The sequence below is a fragment of the Phyllobates terribilis genome, unplaced genomic scaffold (genome assembly GCF_046119375.1).
Source record: "Phyllobates terribilis strain yellow unplaced genomic scaffold, ASM4611937v1 Scaffold_8__6_contigs__length_399053987, whole genome shotgun sequence".
Lineage (NCBI taxonomy): Eukaryota > Metazoa > Chordata > Amphibia > Anura > Dendrobatidae > Phyllobates > Phyllobates terribilis.
This window is the reverse complement of record NW_027362768.1, coordinates 149384801-149402495: the sequence shown is the minus strand read 5'-3', so window position 1 is coordinate 149402495 and position 17695 is coordinate 149384801. Positions and strand designations below refer to the sequence as shown.

General features: G+C 39.7%; 1 protein-coding gene across 1 annotated transcript in view; it reads right to left on the bottom strand.

Moving 5' to 3' along the window:
• The window catches only part of AGBL4 (AGBL carboxypeptidase 4), a 2899935-nt gene that overhangs the window by 2654157 nt on the left and 228083 nt on the right, over window positions 1-17695 (bottom strand). The window lies entirely within an intron of this gene.

The following is a 17695-nucleotide window of genomic DNA, read 5'->3' as shown; positions in this document are numbered from 1 at the left end:
TTTGGCTTCATGGGGAAGATAACAAAGGCTTTCTTCAGCATCTCCATACAAGAAAGAAACAAATGTGATTTATTTGGGGACACTGTGCATGTGGAGAATGACATTTGCAATACTACAGCTGGTTAACGATAAGCGATAAGTTAAACGTATTGATACTAAAAATTAAATCTACGTTTACTTCTATTGTATGGTTTTAAACAAAGTGCATTAAATATTTTTTGCTCCTTTTTTTTTTTTGATGAATAAAACTAACTTTATTAAACATGTACTGAAAACAAATTACACATGTATTCCGCACCAAAAAAAACACCGCTAAAAATACAGCGCAAAAACGCACCAAAAAAATCTGCAAAATCTGCCTTTTGAATGCAGCATTTTTACTGCCAAGAGATCTAGTTTTGGCTGCAGGAACAAAAAAAATCATTGAAAAATGCTGCGTAGTCAGTTTTTTTCCGGCTACCTTAAGGCCACGGTCACACGTTCAGTATTTGGTCAGTATTTTACATCTGTATTCGTAAGCCAAAACCAGGAGTGGGTGATAAATACAGAAGTGGTGACTTGTTTCTATTATACTTTTCCTCTGATTGTTCCGCTCCTGGTTTTGTCTTATAAATACTGATGTAAAATACTGACCAAATACTGATATTGTGACCATAGCCTTAGAAGCCATCTCTTAACAAACTCACAGTCACAGTTGCCCCATTACAGTCTGTGCCAGTCACAGTTATCCTCCATACCAGTGACAGCTGTGTTTAATATATAGCCAAAACCCTTTTCAAAAATTCACAATTATTCATTAATAGTAAAAAAAATCTACAAATAGTATAAATGCATACAAAGTAAATGACAAAAACCGCAAATATACATATAAAGTTCAATGATGATCATATGCCAACCTATAAATAAATAAATATATCCTCCAGTAGAGATAGTGCAAATCGATTCACATGACCGGTCTAATGGACATGTCAGTAATCCGGGGTTTTCGGCGTGAAAATCGCCGATCTGGATGAATCGGGGAATTATGCATGTTTCAACAAATTGCATAAATCAATAGTACAAGTGATATAAGAAACCTTGAACTATATATTAGAGAAATATGCTTTCTCCACTTATGAGCCACTTCTTCTCAACCCCTGCTGTTGTAGCCGCCTCCGGAATTTATAATTTTCATTGAAAAACAGCTAAAATCCTTGGTCCACACCAGACAGACTTCCAGTTCAATGAGGTGTCAAATTATAGCTGACTATAGAAGATAATAGAGAGGGAAGGTGGAGTAGAGTGAAAGAGAGAGGTAGATGCACACTGCTGTTTTTTAGTAAGTGTACTGCTCATTATTGTCCTTCATGCCTCTTAACATGTGCTACAGAGAGGCAGGAGAGCAGGAATTCCCCATGACTGTCAGTGTTGTGTATGAGAGACAAAATAACAGCTGGTCACCACTCACTAGCTCAGAGACAACTGAAAATTATAGATAGGCTCTGAGGAGTAAAACACTGGTGAAAAAATGCAGCATACAAGTATAATAATAGCTGAAAATATGGTTATTGCTCTTGTAGACATACAACAGCTTATTCTGAAACGTTACCTGAAATAACAGGTATGCTATAAAGGGCAACAAAAGAAATGTTGTGCTTAAATTTAACTCTGGGATATATGCCTCGTGAAAACAGATCCTTCCTTGCACTCGCCTGTTTTATAGAATTTTACCATTATGTTCTGTAGATTAACACATTATGATCTTCCTGAGTCTAGGATTTTGTGATATGTGCAAATCTGAGTTTACAGTCCTGATTTTTCCAAGTCTAGTGTAAAATGTTATTAATAAAACTGGTATTCAAGAACTGCATTTTTACCCCAATGACATATGCAAATTGTCTCTTCAGAGAGGAAGAGAAATAGTACTCTAGAGTCACCTATTGGAAGCAGCAACCCTAAAAGTCAATATTGACTCTTTAACAAGCCTTGCAGTATGACTAGGGTTGAGCGAGTATGTTCTGTCCGAGTATGCTCGGGCCGAGCTCCGAGTATTTATAGCTGCTCGGTGATATGGTTGAATCGCTCCCGTGTGCATGATTTGCAACTGTTTGACAGCTTTATTACATGAGGAATGTGTAAGAATTAAAATAGACATTCCTCACATGTAATAAAGCTGTCAAACAGTTGCAAATCATGCACACGGGAGCGATTCAACCATATCACCGAGCAGCTATAAATACTCGGAGCTCGGCCCGAGCATACTCGGCGAAAGGGTTAATAGAACATACTCGCTCAACACTAATTATGACTTAAGTTAAAAGCCAAACCAGAATCTCAATTTGCAGACATGGTGTTTCGGGGAATTGCCCCTTATCAGTGCAAAGTATGAGACCTGATTTGGCTAGATGAGAGGCTCTGGACTGAGGTCTAAAGGGTAAAGTTTCTCCTTGTGGAGAGTGACAAGCAATGCCTGGCATGTCAGAATTAGGAGACTTATAAGCCATGCATCGATCGCTACTTCCAATGGTTGCACTTAAGTTCTAGTCCTCTTCCTCTCTGAAGAGACACTTTGCAAATTTAATTTCCCAGAGGAGCGTGCATGGCTTATAAGTCTCCTCACTCTGACATGCCAGGCTTAGCTTGTCACTCTGCACAAGGAGAAACGTTACCTCAATTACATAAATTTCATTTAAGACATAAATTAAAAATTGAAATCTATGTTTCTTAGAAAAAAAAAAGTTGTTTTGAAAACTGTATGATACAACAGTCATTACAGTATCCGGAAGAAAAGAAGTACAGACATGTTCAATATTCTCTCAAAAGTCACACATTTTTCTTCCCCACTGAGGATTTTAAAATGAAACGTAGACCTGGAGGGTCTCAGACAAGCCTGAGGCTGTATAAAGAGAAAGGTCAAACACTTTGCTAAAAAAGAGCATTATCTGTGAAACAACAACTTATCAGCCGGCTCGCAGCCCTTTTTATTTACACTTATTGGTCCCAGAGGAAGCGCACTCAGTGCAGGGCGTGATTACTTTGTAATGCTCTTACCAGAAATTGGAAAGGAAAGTCTAATTTGTAACAATGTGCTGTTGCCTGCACCGTGAACTTTCCAGGACGCCTGTGCCTCTCACAGAGTGAATGACTAGTCTGTATAATGAGCACAGAAACCACAGCTGTCTAAGGGTACATGCACATGTTCAGTTTTTGCAGCAGAAAAAAAACCTGCTGCAAATCCTGGAGTGTTGGCAGGAATAATTTTGCTAATTCATTTAGAACACGCTGCAAAAATGCCAAAAGAACTGACGTGCTGCAGATATAAAACGGCTTCAAGAAAAAAAATAAGCAGCGTGTGCATGAGATTTCAGAAATCAGTACTGTAAAAGTCTGCTTTTTTTTCCGCTACAGGTGAAAAAAAACACATCAAAAAGACAATGTGTGGATATACCCTAAGGCTACATTCACACATCATGGTTTTTTCAGTGTTTTTTAATGCGTTTTTTTATGCAAATTTTCAGCTGCGTTTTGCGGTACCAGCAAAGTCTATGAGATTCCAGACATCTCATGCACATATCATGGGGATTTTTTTTTGTTCCGGATTTTGTGCTTTGCATGTTTTTGTTTTGCAGAATAGAGCATGTCACTTTTTTTCAGTGTTTTTTTCACCCATTGGAAGTAATGGGTGGTGAAAAAAAACGCTGAAAAAATGCACCAAAAACGCAGGTGTCAAATTTTTCAGCGTTTTTTTCAGCGTTTTTTGTGCCAAAACCAGAATGAGATATTTTTTTTTCACTGAACTTTATGTACATGCATATAAGAAACAAAAGGACAGGGAAAAAAAACGCTGAAAAAACGCAACAAAAAATAAGCAAAAACATAAAAAAAAAATCCTGAACAACCTCCTAGCAATAGATCAGGTTTTTCTGCAGTTTTGCTGCAGAAAAAAAATGCTGAAAAAACGATGATGTGTGAACATAGCCTAAGGCTACATTTCCATGATGAGTTTTTGGTGAGTTTTTTTACGCTGCATATATCGAAAAAATGCAACTAACCCATTTTACTTAATGGCTGCAGAAAATCTGTAAAATCAAAAACACCTTAAAGGGGTAGTCCAAGTAGCGAGTGCCGACACTGCGGGAATGAGTATAAGCTTTTTTATTTTATTGGGGCCAAGCGTGGGATAATGCAAGGAGTTGTCCAAGTAGTGGACAACTTCTTTAAGCTCATTATGGGAACGTAGCCTAAGGGTGTCTGCACATGTTGCGTATTTGCAGCAGATTTTTATGCAGCAAAAAATAGAGTGTTGGCAGTAAAAAATGTATTGTAAATTACATGCGTTTTTTTAGCAAATTATTTCTGCGTTTTTCCTATTCATTTGAATGGGTAAAGAACGCTGCAAAAATGCTGAAAGAATTGTCATGCTGCAGATTTGATTTGAAAAAGTCTCATTCACTTTGCTGGTACTGTAAAACGTTATGTTTTTTTCTGCGGTAAAATAAAGTGCTGATGAAACACAGCAAAAACACAATGTGGGAACAAGCCCTAAGACAAGCCCAGTAGTTAGAACTGTTGCCTTGCCATGCAAAGGTCCTGGGTTCAAATCTGAACAAGGACAACATCAGCATGGACTGCGTAGGCTCTGTGTTTATATTGGATTCCTCAGAGTCCCAATTCATCATTTATGTTTTTTTTATAAGTTGCTTTTCTTTTTTTTTTTGCTTTCTGCATTTAATTCTTCAAAATGGAGTAAAAAAAATTGTATTAGTGCAGAAAGTTGCACATTTCCAAAATGTCGCAAAAAATGTATGTGATGCGCTCCCTGGGCCGTGTGGTACTCGGTAGCCGGGCCGGTCGGTGCTGGGGGTGTCACAGTGGCGGTGACCCAGTCCGTCACCCAGGGCGGTCAATAAAAGGGGAATAAAGAAAAGTGAATAAAGTTTTTATAGATAATGTTCGTGACACTACCTGTGGTATGCGGCTATATGGGGCCGCCGCTGCGGTGCAGATCCTGTAGAGCTGATGATGACGCAGCAGAGTTGGTTCAGCTCTCCACAGGCAGAGCTTAGCTCCAGGTCAGGATGTGGTGATATTATTGGGTGGATGTGGTTGGTGCGGTGTAATGCAGGTGATGGTGCAGATAATGACAGATTAATGGCGGTTTCCTCTTATCTTTACTTGCGGTTGTTAAGCAGACCGGGGCATGGGTACTAGCTGGTGGTAGAGGTTCGGGCAGCCTGGAAGCAAGTTGGGGATCCACCTCGCCAGGTAAAGTTGGAGGCCTTCCCTCTGCGCTAAGCTCTTTGTCCCTGCTGCTTGTAGCTATGCTGCGGCCCTCGTCCTTGAGTAAAACGTCTGTTCCTCACCCGTATGGCAGGCAGCTCGGGCCTTCTTGGAGTGTCGCTCCCATGTGGCGGTGCTGGGCCCTATGGTGCTGCTGAGCCTCCGGGCATCTGATGGGGCCAGGAGACCTTCAGTCTCCTGCCCTCCGGTTTCTGCTGCTGGGCCTTCAGTGCCCCACAACCTCGGACTCCGGTGTCCGGTTCTTATGCGCTTCTCTCCTCTGGGGTGAGCTGGCTTACAGCGCCCTTCCCCAGGTCTTTCCTCGTTGCTGTCCTGTCTTCAACTCCTCTCACTAACTCTTGCTAACCCAGACTTCAGATTCCAGTTGCTAAGGGGAGGAGCTCCCCTTGCTGGTCTGGAGCCAGGAAAGTGTTGTATGCTAGTAAACCTGATTAGGGGACCCCTCCTTGCTTCCAGGCATGGCATCACCCCTTGTGAGGGAGGCAATGCCACTGTGGCAACCGGACCCCTGGGGTGCCACATATGCCATACAAAAAATACACTCCAGAGAAAACTGGCAATTGGAGTACATTAGCACCAAAAAATTGCAACTCTTCGAAAAGTTGCAAATGACGAATCAGCTGGAAACCAAAAATCCCGCCCAGAATGGCAAACTAAAAATTAAAATTAGACAAAAAAAAACATGTAAAAAAGTGAGTTGTAGTATAAATAGATCTACGGCACTTCACATGTGAGATGCGGAGCTCAAGCAGGGTTCCAACCCGTAGTCAATATAGATGACGCATACTCTGCAGCGACGTGTGTCACATCCACAGCGCTACTATAAGGCAGCTTACCCCAAACCCTCTGGCAATCAGTTCTGATGAAGGTCCTAATGTAGGACCGAAAACGTTTAACCGTTTATGATTGCCTGAATAAACGTCTCTTCTGTTTACTGCAAATATCCTTCTGAGTGCCAAGTCTTTTTCTATATGTAAAAAAGTGAGGCGCAAGAAGAATTAAGACCAAATTAGATGCAAAACATGCCTAAAACACCAAAACTAGCCAAAAAAATAAGGCAATAATGAATCATCTCTTACTACTTCCCTGGTGAAAAGAGTAGTTTCAGGTACTCTACCTGTAGAGGCTCTGACCCTTCCATAACAAGCCAGCAGAAAGCTATTTTATTGGTTGCTCTGCAGAGACTCGGCTGAGGGGAGAGCGACTGAGCATGTGTGACCACCAGCACTCAGCTCATCAGGAGGGCGTACACAATGCTATATGGTTTAAACACTAGGGGGAGCCCTACTATATATTTAAAAGTCAGAACTCTTTGCTAATATGTCTATAGGACATGCCAGAAAATGAATTTGGCCCGATTTTCCCTACAAGGAATATCATAGAATAGTATGTTCATATATTCAAATGCAATTTTTTTTTTTTTACTTTTCTTGGTCATCATCAGCACAGGTTCATAATTCAAAAAGGCGAAGTACATTATGTGTATAGGTGCCAATATAGACACTACAAGGGAAAGGACATGGCACAACTTTCATTAAAGCCTAAGGATAATAATACATAATTTTCTCTTGGCAGAAATAACATTTTGGCATCATTATTGCATATTAACTCATGTAAATATTTAGCGAAATAAGCTTTCTGTGCAAAATGATTTCTTTAATTAAATACATGTATTTTATCTTATTTATGACTGACATATGTAATCCTGCTAAACAACATTATTTCCATTCCAGAGAAGAAACTGAAGGACAGAATTTCTAGGCAAATTTCACCATTTCAGATGTATTGTTGCAAGTTGCATAAAAATTCCCACTCAAAACATAGACTTAGCTAAGTAATATTAAAAATCAAGTTAGAGCCACAGACAAAGGTTTCTTCTTACCAATGAAGAAATTGGCATTTCTTTCTTTTTTTTTTTAAGACCATTGATGGCTTTTGCAGAATCAGGAGTTTCTGGTCTCTAGTGTCCACCTTCTCATGGATCACAGATACAATGGGAACTATACAATGCAGAAACAACTGCATAGTAACCAAGCACCAATCCAAGTCTTCTGTGGAATGGAAATGAACCTGATTATTAGGATTTTAAACATCTTTGCTAGATAGCCACAATATCTAATATCTACTATAACAGATTTATTTCCTTTTTTGTATCTGTATAGGGAATGCAAAAGCTGAAATAAAAGGATCCAGTATTGGATCCACTCAATGAAATGTTGACCCAAAGTGTCCCAAAGTGTCATTAGTGTGGTGCAAATCCGTTAGCAAACTGCATTAATTGCCAGATGAAAAGTTTTGTCTGGCCAAAAATCACGAATGTCTAAAGAATCCTTTAATGTATAATGGAAAAGGGATCCTTGAAGATTGCCTCCGTCATGCAATCAGTTAACTGATCCTTTTACTGTGCATGTCCAGAACACCACAGTCGTGCAGTTCGACCTAACGGATCCGTTAAATACGGATAGAAATGGACAGCAAAAGGGAATCAATTTTAAAAAGGATCTGTTTTAAAATGCTAATGGATCCGTTAAAAATGCTGTCCGTTTGTGGTTCAATTTCAACATATCCGTTTTAACTAGGAATTTGCGGACCCTTGGAAGATCGGATTCTGGTACCCGACTCGAACTTAAGTCCAAATATTGGTTCAGGTACCAGAAATGTACTCGAACTTGAACCAGAACCCGAACCCCGTTGAAAAGAATGGGGACCCAAACTTTGGAGCTGGAAAATTCTCTCTCTTGTCCAGACTTTCCCATGAACTCTGAACATTAAAACAGACTTTCAGGAAAAATCCATGTTCAGTGTTTAGTTTGGGTTTGCTCATCTTTAGTTTTAACCAATTAATGGATCCGTTTTTCAAAATAGGAATACTGGACATGTGAATAAAGCCTAAAACTGGCAGTTAAGATTTTATCACATTATGACATAATCTTAACCTCCCACTCCTGTTTTCAAAACTTTTCTCGAGCTGCGCCAGTTCTTTGGAATGTGCTACCCCATCAGGATAATTCCTAGGGTTCATTGTAAACTCCCTAAATATGCACTGTTTAGGTAGGTCTATAATGATGGTGAAATTTACAAATTGTTCTCCTTTTATCTCTTTCTACATTTCCACTCAGAATCTGGTCCATTCTTTTAAGTTTCCGCCAGACTCCATTCATTCAATAACACTCCATACTTGTGTATATAGAAATACATGCTGGTAACTGGCTCATGCAGCGTTACATGCACTTATTTAGTATTAAAGATGTCTGGACCATACAAAACTAGCACTTTTTGCCTTTTGGGTCAATGTTATCTTTTCATAGATTGTAAGCTCTTGCGAGCACAGCTGTTACTCCATTTGAATTGTTGAGTTGTGTTAAGGCTCATGCTCATCGGATCACACTTGAACCGAGCCAGTCCGAGGACAAAACTGCAACATGCCCAAGTGGCATCCGATTATCAGATTGCACGTGACAATGCAAGTCAATGGGTCTATCAAAAAAATCAGACCACAATTGGATTGCATCCGAGTGCAGTCCAATTTTCATGGACTGACACAATGGAGAAGATGGAGATTTTTTTCCATCTTCTCCACATCCGAGAAAGTTGGTTCATCACCATCAAACTCAGAGTGTGATTAGTAAAATCAAACTGCTTTTCTCGGATGAGAGAAAATGCAGCAGTGTGACCCTAGCCTTACTCTGTATTGTGCGTCTGACAGTTTATACATGTATCTTCTGAATTGTAAAGTGCTGCAGAATATATTGACGCTCAGATTTTCATTATTGGTTCACTTTTTTTTTTTTTTTTTTAAATCCTTACACTTGCTGGGAAGGGGATGTAAAGAGTATAACTCATAGAGAATCGTTCACATTGTGATAAATTGGTAAATATTGTGTAAATATTGATGTCCTTCTTTACCTTTTTTATTTTGGTTAAAGACTACAATTTGTCACAAAACAAATTCAATACATTATCATGAAATGCTATAAAAACCCTTGACAGGTTGCAGTTCACATCACAACCACTGAGTGGTCAAACTTAGGCGTATATAGTATAAGCCTCTCCTGACAGAGTATAGCAAAATCATGTTTTTTTTTAAAGCTGGTAATCTTGTGCCTCACGTTTCAGGAGGTGTAAAGAGCAAAGAGTTATGTTGGGGTTCCCTGTACAGCTGTGCTTCTAACTACCTAAATCCATTGATTCTCAAAGGTAATAGAGGCCCAGAAGTTGGATGCTATCAATTTGTAGAAGACACAGATTAGATATTAAAAAAACTTTTTTGACAGTGATGGTGATCAATGAGTGGAACAGGCGGCCACAAGAGGTGGTGAGTTCTCCTTCAATGGAAGTCTTCAAACAGAGGCTGGACAGATATCTGTCTGAGATAGTTTAGTGAATCCTGCATTGAGCAGGGGGTTGGACATGGTGACCCTGGAGGGTTCATAACTATATACCTTATCATTCTAAAATGTATTAGGTCAATTATTTGCCCATCTCTGCAACCCCAACTGATTGTCTGTCACACTCTGCTCCTCTATTATATAAAATATACTTTCATCCATGCAGTTAAGCCACTGCTTCCTTTAATTCAGTCTCCATCTTGACTCTGCATTTTATTCCTCTATACGCTGCTATAAATCCATTGCTACATCAGTACTGTATCACAAGCTAGAGCCGGTACCATCCCCTTGTGGGGACAGTGTGCTTATCCTTCTCTCTATATTCTCATAAATACCCAAAGAGGTTACAGGCAGGGAGGCTGAATTGTTATGGCCTTTATTATAATTGTATGACAGGTCCCGTGTAGTGATCATCAGTAACTGTGATAGTAGTTTCTTTCTCCCTTGTGGATAACTTCAGCAGTGCAGTCGATGAAATTTCATCATAGATGAATGTCTGGTAACTGAGATGGCGACTGCCTTCACAGAAGTCAGAAAGCATGTAATTCACAGGAGGTCACGATGAGATTACATGAAACAAATGAAGGGAAGTATATTATAAATTTTTAGATAGAAAACAACAGCTAAAATAATTTTGTCAAAATTACATGCATTGGGGGACTAGTGACAGGATAAATAAATAAAAAAAAAATCACTGCTACTTTAATGATTATTGTCCTTGCAGCGTAGAATGCCAAATTTTAGTGCTAACTAGTGAGTTCTTGTGGAGCTGGCTTTTTGGTAAGGTGACAGATGCATGGCAGGATTCTCCTTAGGGAAGGGTGGCCCTGAGTCTTGCAATGATTTGGGTTATTTGCATAAAGAATACAAATGCCATAAATAATTTTAGCTATTTTTTTTTTCAATTCTTATAATACCTCCGCGGCATAGGTAAGGGCTAAATATAGGGAACAGTGTCCCTCTTTCCATCACTACCTCCAACTCTGACATATCAATTTGATCTATTGAGTGCGGTGAACTTGGGACAAAGGTATTTGTATTATGCAGGCTTGTCAGTCATTATTCCATCTTTCCCTGACACCATAACCAGTTTATACTTTGTTAGGCCAGGGTGGAACAGGGAAAGCCGAAGAGGAGTGAGGCCGCCATTCTCAACGTTTTCGGGTGCCAACTTCTGCGGCATAGGGTAGGAGTGAAGTATAGGGAATAGTGACTCTCTTTTCCCATCTCTACCTTTGAGGATTACATAATTAACTGAATTTATAAAGACCACTCTCTGCTGACATCCTTCTATATCTGATTTCAAAGGAAGGGGTCTTATCAAGAGTATATATATTTTACTATATGTGTCTTGTATGTAATTTTTGGCGATTTTGCACGTTATAGGTGAATTTTAATTATACTAATAAAAAGTGATTTTAAGGGACTTGTTTCGTTAACCTGCTTGGTGTTGCTTTGACAAAAACTGAGTATGAGATTACTAGCGGACTAGTACACCTGCTGCCATGTAGTCCTCCATATTCATTAGCTCTGTCTATCCCTGCCTCCCCCCTACAACTGACTCACATCTTTCTGCCTATGCACAGAGTAGATAGAAAGAGGTCAGTCAATGATGTGGGCGAGGTTAAACAGAGCTCAGGATTAAGAGGACTAGCAGAGCTGCAGCACATAAAATAGTGAGAATATCAAAGCTCCAGTAAGTGACACACCACTGGGATCAGGGTTTTAGCCCTTTCATTATTTCAGATGGTGCAGCAAAAACTGACCGATTCCCGTTAAGTCCACAGCCTAAGTAATAGTGCCAGCAAATACCCAACAAAAGAATTATATTAGGGTACAAATATATCATAAAAATAACAATGGACCATAAGAAATAATTATATGTTCTTTTAACAAGAAATCTTCACACCCCAATGACAGGGCCTGCAATACATTTCCTTATCTTTGATACAAGACTATGGACAAGATAGCGTTGGGACATTAGCGATGCACTTGCAGCATTTTACATAGTTACGTAGGTTGAAAAAAGACCTAGGTCCATCAAGTTCAACCTTTCTCCACCAATTGTACATTTTGTCACTAATTTGACTATAACCCACAATGTTATGTGTACTGATGAAATCATCCAGCCCTTTTTTGTAAGCTGTTATAGTGTCGGCCATCACTACCTCTTGTGGTCGACATTCCACAGTCTGACTGCTCTGACTGTAAAGAACCCTTTCCTATTTAGCTGCCGCAATCACCTTTCTTCCACCCGTAATGAGTGCCCCTTGGTCTTTAGTATGGTCTTTGGAAGGAATAAGTAATGTGTTAGTCCTTTGTACTGACCCCACATATATTTATACATGTAAATGAGATCTCCTCTGAGACGTCTTTTTTCTAAGCTAAACAAGCCCAACTTTTCCAACCTCTCATCATATGAGAGGCCTCCATCCCTTGTAATAATCTAGAGGCCGAATTTGAACTAACTCTAATTCTGAATATCCTTTTTAAATTGTGGAGCCCAAAACTGGATCCCATATTCTAGATGTGGCCTCATAAGTGATTCATAAAGGGATCATGGGATTTTAGCTCTCTTTTTATACATCCTAAAATCTTGTTTGCTTCTGCAGCTGCTGCTTGACATTGAGTGCTGTTGCTCAGCTTACTTGTAACCATTATACCCTAGACCTTCTCCTGTTCTGTAGTCCTGAGTATACTCCCATTGAATGTACAGTACAGACCAAAAGTTTGGACACACCTTCACATTTAAAGATTTTTCTGTATTTTCATGACTTTGAAAATTGTACATTCACACTGAAGGCATCAAAACTATGAATTAACACATGTGGAATTATATACTTAACAAAAAAGTGTGAAACAACTGAAAATATGTCTTATATTCTAGGTTCTTCAAAGTAGCCACCTTTTGCTTTGATGACTGCTTTGCACACTCTTGGCATTCTCTTGATGAGTTTCAAGAGGTAGTCACTGGAAATGGTTTTCACTTCACAGGTGTGCCCTGTCAGGTTTAATATGTGAGATTTCTTGCCTTATAAATGGGGTTGGGACCATCAGTTGTGTTGTGCAGAAGTCTGGTAGATACACAGCTGATAGTCCTACTGAATAGACTGTTAGAATTTGTATTATGGCAAGAAAAAAGCAGCTAACTAAAGAAAAACGAGTGGCCATCATTACTTTAAGAAATGAAGGTCAAACTTTGAATGTGTCCCCAAGTGCAGTTGCAAAAACCATCAAGCGCTACAAAGAAACTGGCTCACATGAGGACCGCCCCAGGAAAGGAAGACCAAGAGTCACCTCTGCTTCTGAGGATAAGTTTATCCGAGTCACCAGCCTCAGAAATCGCAGGTTAAGAGCAGCTCAGATTAGAGACCAGGTCAATGCCAAACAGAGTTCTAGCAGCAGACACATCTCTACAACAACTATTAAGAGGAGACTTTGTGTAGCAGGCATTCATGGTAAAATAGCTGCTAGGAAACCACTGCTAAGGACAGCCTACAAGCAGAAGAGACTTGTTTGGGCTAAAGAACACAAGGAATGGACATTAGACCAGTGGAAATCTGTGCTTTGGTCTGATGAGTCCAAATTCGAGGTCTTTGGTTCCAACCATCGTGTCTTTGTGCGATGCAGAAAAGGTGAACGGATGGACTCTACATGCCTGGTTCCCACCGTGAAGCATGGAGGAGGAGGTGTGATGGTGTGGGAGTGCTTTGCTGGTGACACTGTTGGGGATTTATTCAAAATTGAAGGCATACTGAACCAGCATGGCTACCACAGCTTCTTGCAGCGGCTTGCTATTCCATCCGGTTTGCGTTTAGTTGGACCATCATTTATTTTTCAACAGGACAATGACCCCAAACACACCTCCAGGCTGTGTAAGGGCTATTTGACCAAGAAAGAGAGTGATGTGTTGCTACGCCAGATGACCTGGCCTCCACAGTCACCAGACCGGAACCCAATCGAGATGGTTTGGGTGAGCTGGACCGCAGAGTGAAGGCAAAAGGGCCAACAAGTGCTAAGCATCTCTGGGAACTCCTTCAAGATTGTTGGAAGACCATTTCCTGTGACTACCTCTTGAAGCTCATCAAGAGAATGCCAAGAGTGTGCAAAGCAGTCATCAAAGCAAAAGGTGGCTACTTTGAAGAACCTAGAATATAAGACATATTTTCAGTTGTTCACACTTTTTTGTTAAGTATATAATTCCACATGTGCTAATTCATAGTTTTGATGCCTTCAGTGTGAATGTACAATTTTCATAGTCATGAAAATACAGAAAAATCTTTAAATGAGAAGGTGTGTCCAAACTTTTGGTCAGTACTGTATATGCAGCAATAGGATTACTCTGTCCTAGGTGCATTACTCTACATTTATCAACATTAAATCTCATTTTCCAAGTGTTTGCCCATTCAGACATCTTATCCGGATCGTTTTTAATACATAAACATTTACCCCGATGGAGTTGACATTTTGATTGACACGGACACCAGAACAACTGATGTACCAGCCTCATCTTTGGACTTCAGCTGAGTTGAAGATGATAAACCAGAATTAATATTTTATGCAATAAATATTTTAAACCCTTCGTAGTAGTGGATCCACCATTACTTTACAGTCACTACTGACCTTTTATTAAAGGCTTCGTTCCATAAACAACTTGCTAAGCAACACATTTATATGTACTGATATCCTTTAGGTGAATAACTTTAAGGAATACAATCTTGATCAAGCTGCTACATTTAATGAGAAATACTCATGTGCCTTGTAAAATGCATTCTGTATTCCTTCATGTTGCCTTCTGCAGGAATTAAATTGACCATCTCAGAAACTTCTTCTAACACAGATGGCTACCTTGTGTTGAAATGTGTTTCAAGATATTCAAGTAATCTTTTATTTATGGGATTAAAGAGTCTCTGGTAGGGAAAGCGAGACATTAATTGCGCCAGTTGGTCCACCCAGGACCCGAGAAGTCATGTGTATGAATACCAATTATTCACATTGGATATTTTCATTTAATTAATTTTAAAGCTAATTAAAAAAAAAGTACATTGAAATATATCCTCTGAAGTTGCCTAAGATAAATCTAGTCTACATTCACACTGTGCTCGCAATGTATCAATGCTGTATGTAAAATGTATCCACAGGCCATTTACCTGGTGGAGGTCAAAAGAGTGTCCTGTTGGCTTCCTTCAGGCCAACGTACATCGATACACCTTTTTTCAGCTGGGTTAGTTAGCTGCATTATTCCATGAAAATCATCCAGCATAAAAAACAGATGTAGCAAGCGTCAAACAACTATTTTGTGCTTTCTTGGTTTATTTTTTTTGTATAACTTGGTCACTACATTACAATGTTACCGAATTGGCAAGCAAGACAAGTAGTGTAAGAGCAAAACAAAAGTACGGTAGAAAGGAGCAAAAGTTTGGATACTGTCACGAGTGTGTCAGGTGTGATAGACAATCATTCTGGATCCAGCTGTAGAAGGTCATTGCACTTGGCTCTACAGGCACCTTCTTCACCTTTTATCTCTGTTGTGTAGTGATATCCTTCTCCCTCTAGGACCTAGCAGTGACCGCCACCTTCTGCTGTTAATTGACACACCCTTGCTGGATGTTTAAATACCTTCAGTCTCTCCAGAGAGTCGCCAGTGATCGCTCTATTTTCCTCTGTCCAGGCTTGAAGTACTAGTAGTCGGCTAGTGTCTTCTTGGAGTTCCCTTGGAGGATAGTTGGCGTGATCTCTCTGGTGTCTTCTCAAGCTAAGTGTATTCCCCTCTCTGTCTATCTGTTTGTCTTTAGTTGCAGTGGGGGCTGACTAGTGCTCACTCTGTCCTTTCCCTATCTAGGACCTATTGCTAGGGGCAGTCAAGGATTAAATTTCCTGCTCAGCGATAGGTGCGGAACCTATTTAGTGACATTAGGTGAGTCAGGGTGTTGTCAGATCTGCCTAGCGGTCTCCACTCCTCCCCTAGTGTTTGGGCTTCCTCCCCCTCTTCCCGTCTTTGTGCTCTTAGTCTTTCCCTCACCTGTGTGACAGATACTAGGTAAAAACTTATAAGCAACATGAGCAACTCTACGACTATACAGCATCATACATCAGAGGAAGAGTTGGTGTGCGATTAGTCGGCCTTGTGCGAAAGCAGATGTGCGTCATTGGTAAAGTGTGCCAGGCAGGCTAGACTTGCGGATGCCGGGAGGTAGAAGACAGTTCTCAAGGCTCCTTTCCAGTGGACACAGGTTATTGACATTGTTGATGGATGGGATCTTGAGAATCAATTTGCACCAACACTAGTCAGGGGTATTTGTTCTAGAAGAATCAACTTGATATACAGTATGTTGTGTACCATTTGTCAGACCTGTCATTTTAAAGCAATTTTAACTTTTTATTCAGTTGATTTTAAGTCTTGACACTGTACATGGCAAACAAAGGTGTAAATTGACCCTTAATAGTTGATTCAGATCAGCCAACAGAAGAAGATAGATACAGTGGCATGTAAAAGTTTTGGCAGCACTGGTCAAAATTACTGTTATTGTGAACAATTAAGCAAGTTGAAGATGAAATGATCTCTAAAAGGCCTAAAGTTAAAGATGACACATTTCCTTTGTATTTTAGGCAAAAACAAAATACATTGTCATTTTTGTTCATTTTAAAAATTACAAAAAGGAAAATGGGCTGATGCAAAAGTTTGGGCACCCTGCATGGTTATTACCTAGTAGCGCCCCCTTTTGAAAGTATCACAGCTTGTAAACGCTTTTTGTAGACAGATAAAAGTCTTTCAATTCTTGTTTGGGGGATTTTCATCAATTCTTTCTTGATAAATTCTTTCAGTTTTCCTTTTTAAAATGTAAAAGATGAACATATGAAAACATGCCTAAAATACAAAGGAAATGTGTCATCTTTGACTTCAGGCCTTTTAGAGATCATTTAATCTTCAACTTGCTTAACTGTTCACAATAATAGTAATTTTGACCAGGGGTGCCCAAACTTTGACATGGCACTGTATGTCTTAGGGTATGTGAACACGATCTGGAGATGCAACGTGTTTGACGCTGCGTGTTATGCAGCGTCAAACCCGCAGCGGCCAGGTGTTACAGCATAGTGGATTGGATTTCTAGAAAATCTAGTCTACACAAGAGTAATTAGATCACTACAGTGTATTGAATACGGTGAATCCGCAGGGTTCAATGAACACATGCGGATGCACCTGCGTTCATATAACGTAGCGCTTTGAGCGCAGCATACAGTATGCTGCGTCCAAAGCATTGCCTGTCCGGATCATGTGCACATACACTTACACAAAGTGTCACTAAAAAGTAGATACATGTTGTATCATGCTAAATATGGCAGAGATGTTACATTTTCTTCTTTACTCTCAAAAGCACAAGTCCTAATAGGATTTACTAGGGTGATTACCTAGTGCTTAGTGGTATAGAAAATAATGTATTTGTAAAACTTTTTATCGCAAACATTTTTAGGAAAGGTGTGTGTAAAGCTCTAATGCAGAGGGCAACATTTTGGTACTGGTTCAGGAAAACTCTCATTTCCGTCTCAGGAAAGGAGGCCAAATCTATATTCGTAAAAAGAAAAATATGATTTTGAGGTGCTCTGTTGGGAGTTCTTTATGATATATGTGTCTATTCATAGCCATATATAGCAATTTTGATGAGAATTGCAGCTTGTTTAGGGGTTTTCGAACATGTGACGATGATGTATTAAATTTGTGTGACGAAGAATCGAAGTCCCAATGGAGTTTTTGATATATATATATATATATATATATATATATATATGGGCACATTTGCACTTTCATCTGCCCTTGCGAACTAGAAAATTAGCACATGCACATCCTAATAGGTGTTGATGGATGGGGTGCTGACACCCTACATTACTGGCCTTTTAGGAGGATGCGAGAGGCAGTGCTTTCTGGAGGTAAGACTTGACAAACAAGGTGGCATGGCTTCTTTATTCGATTAAACAAGGTGGAGTGAATATTAGTAAATTACATATATTCCCTTTATCTACTCATTTAT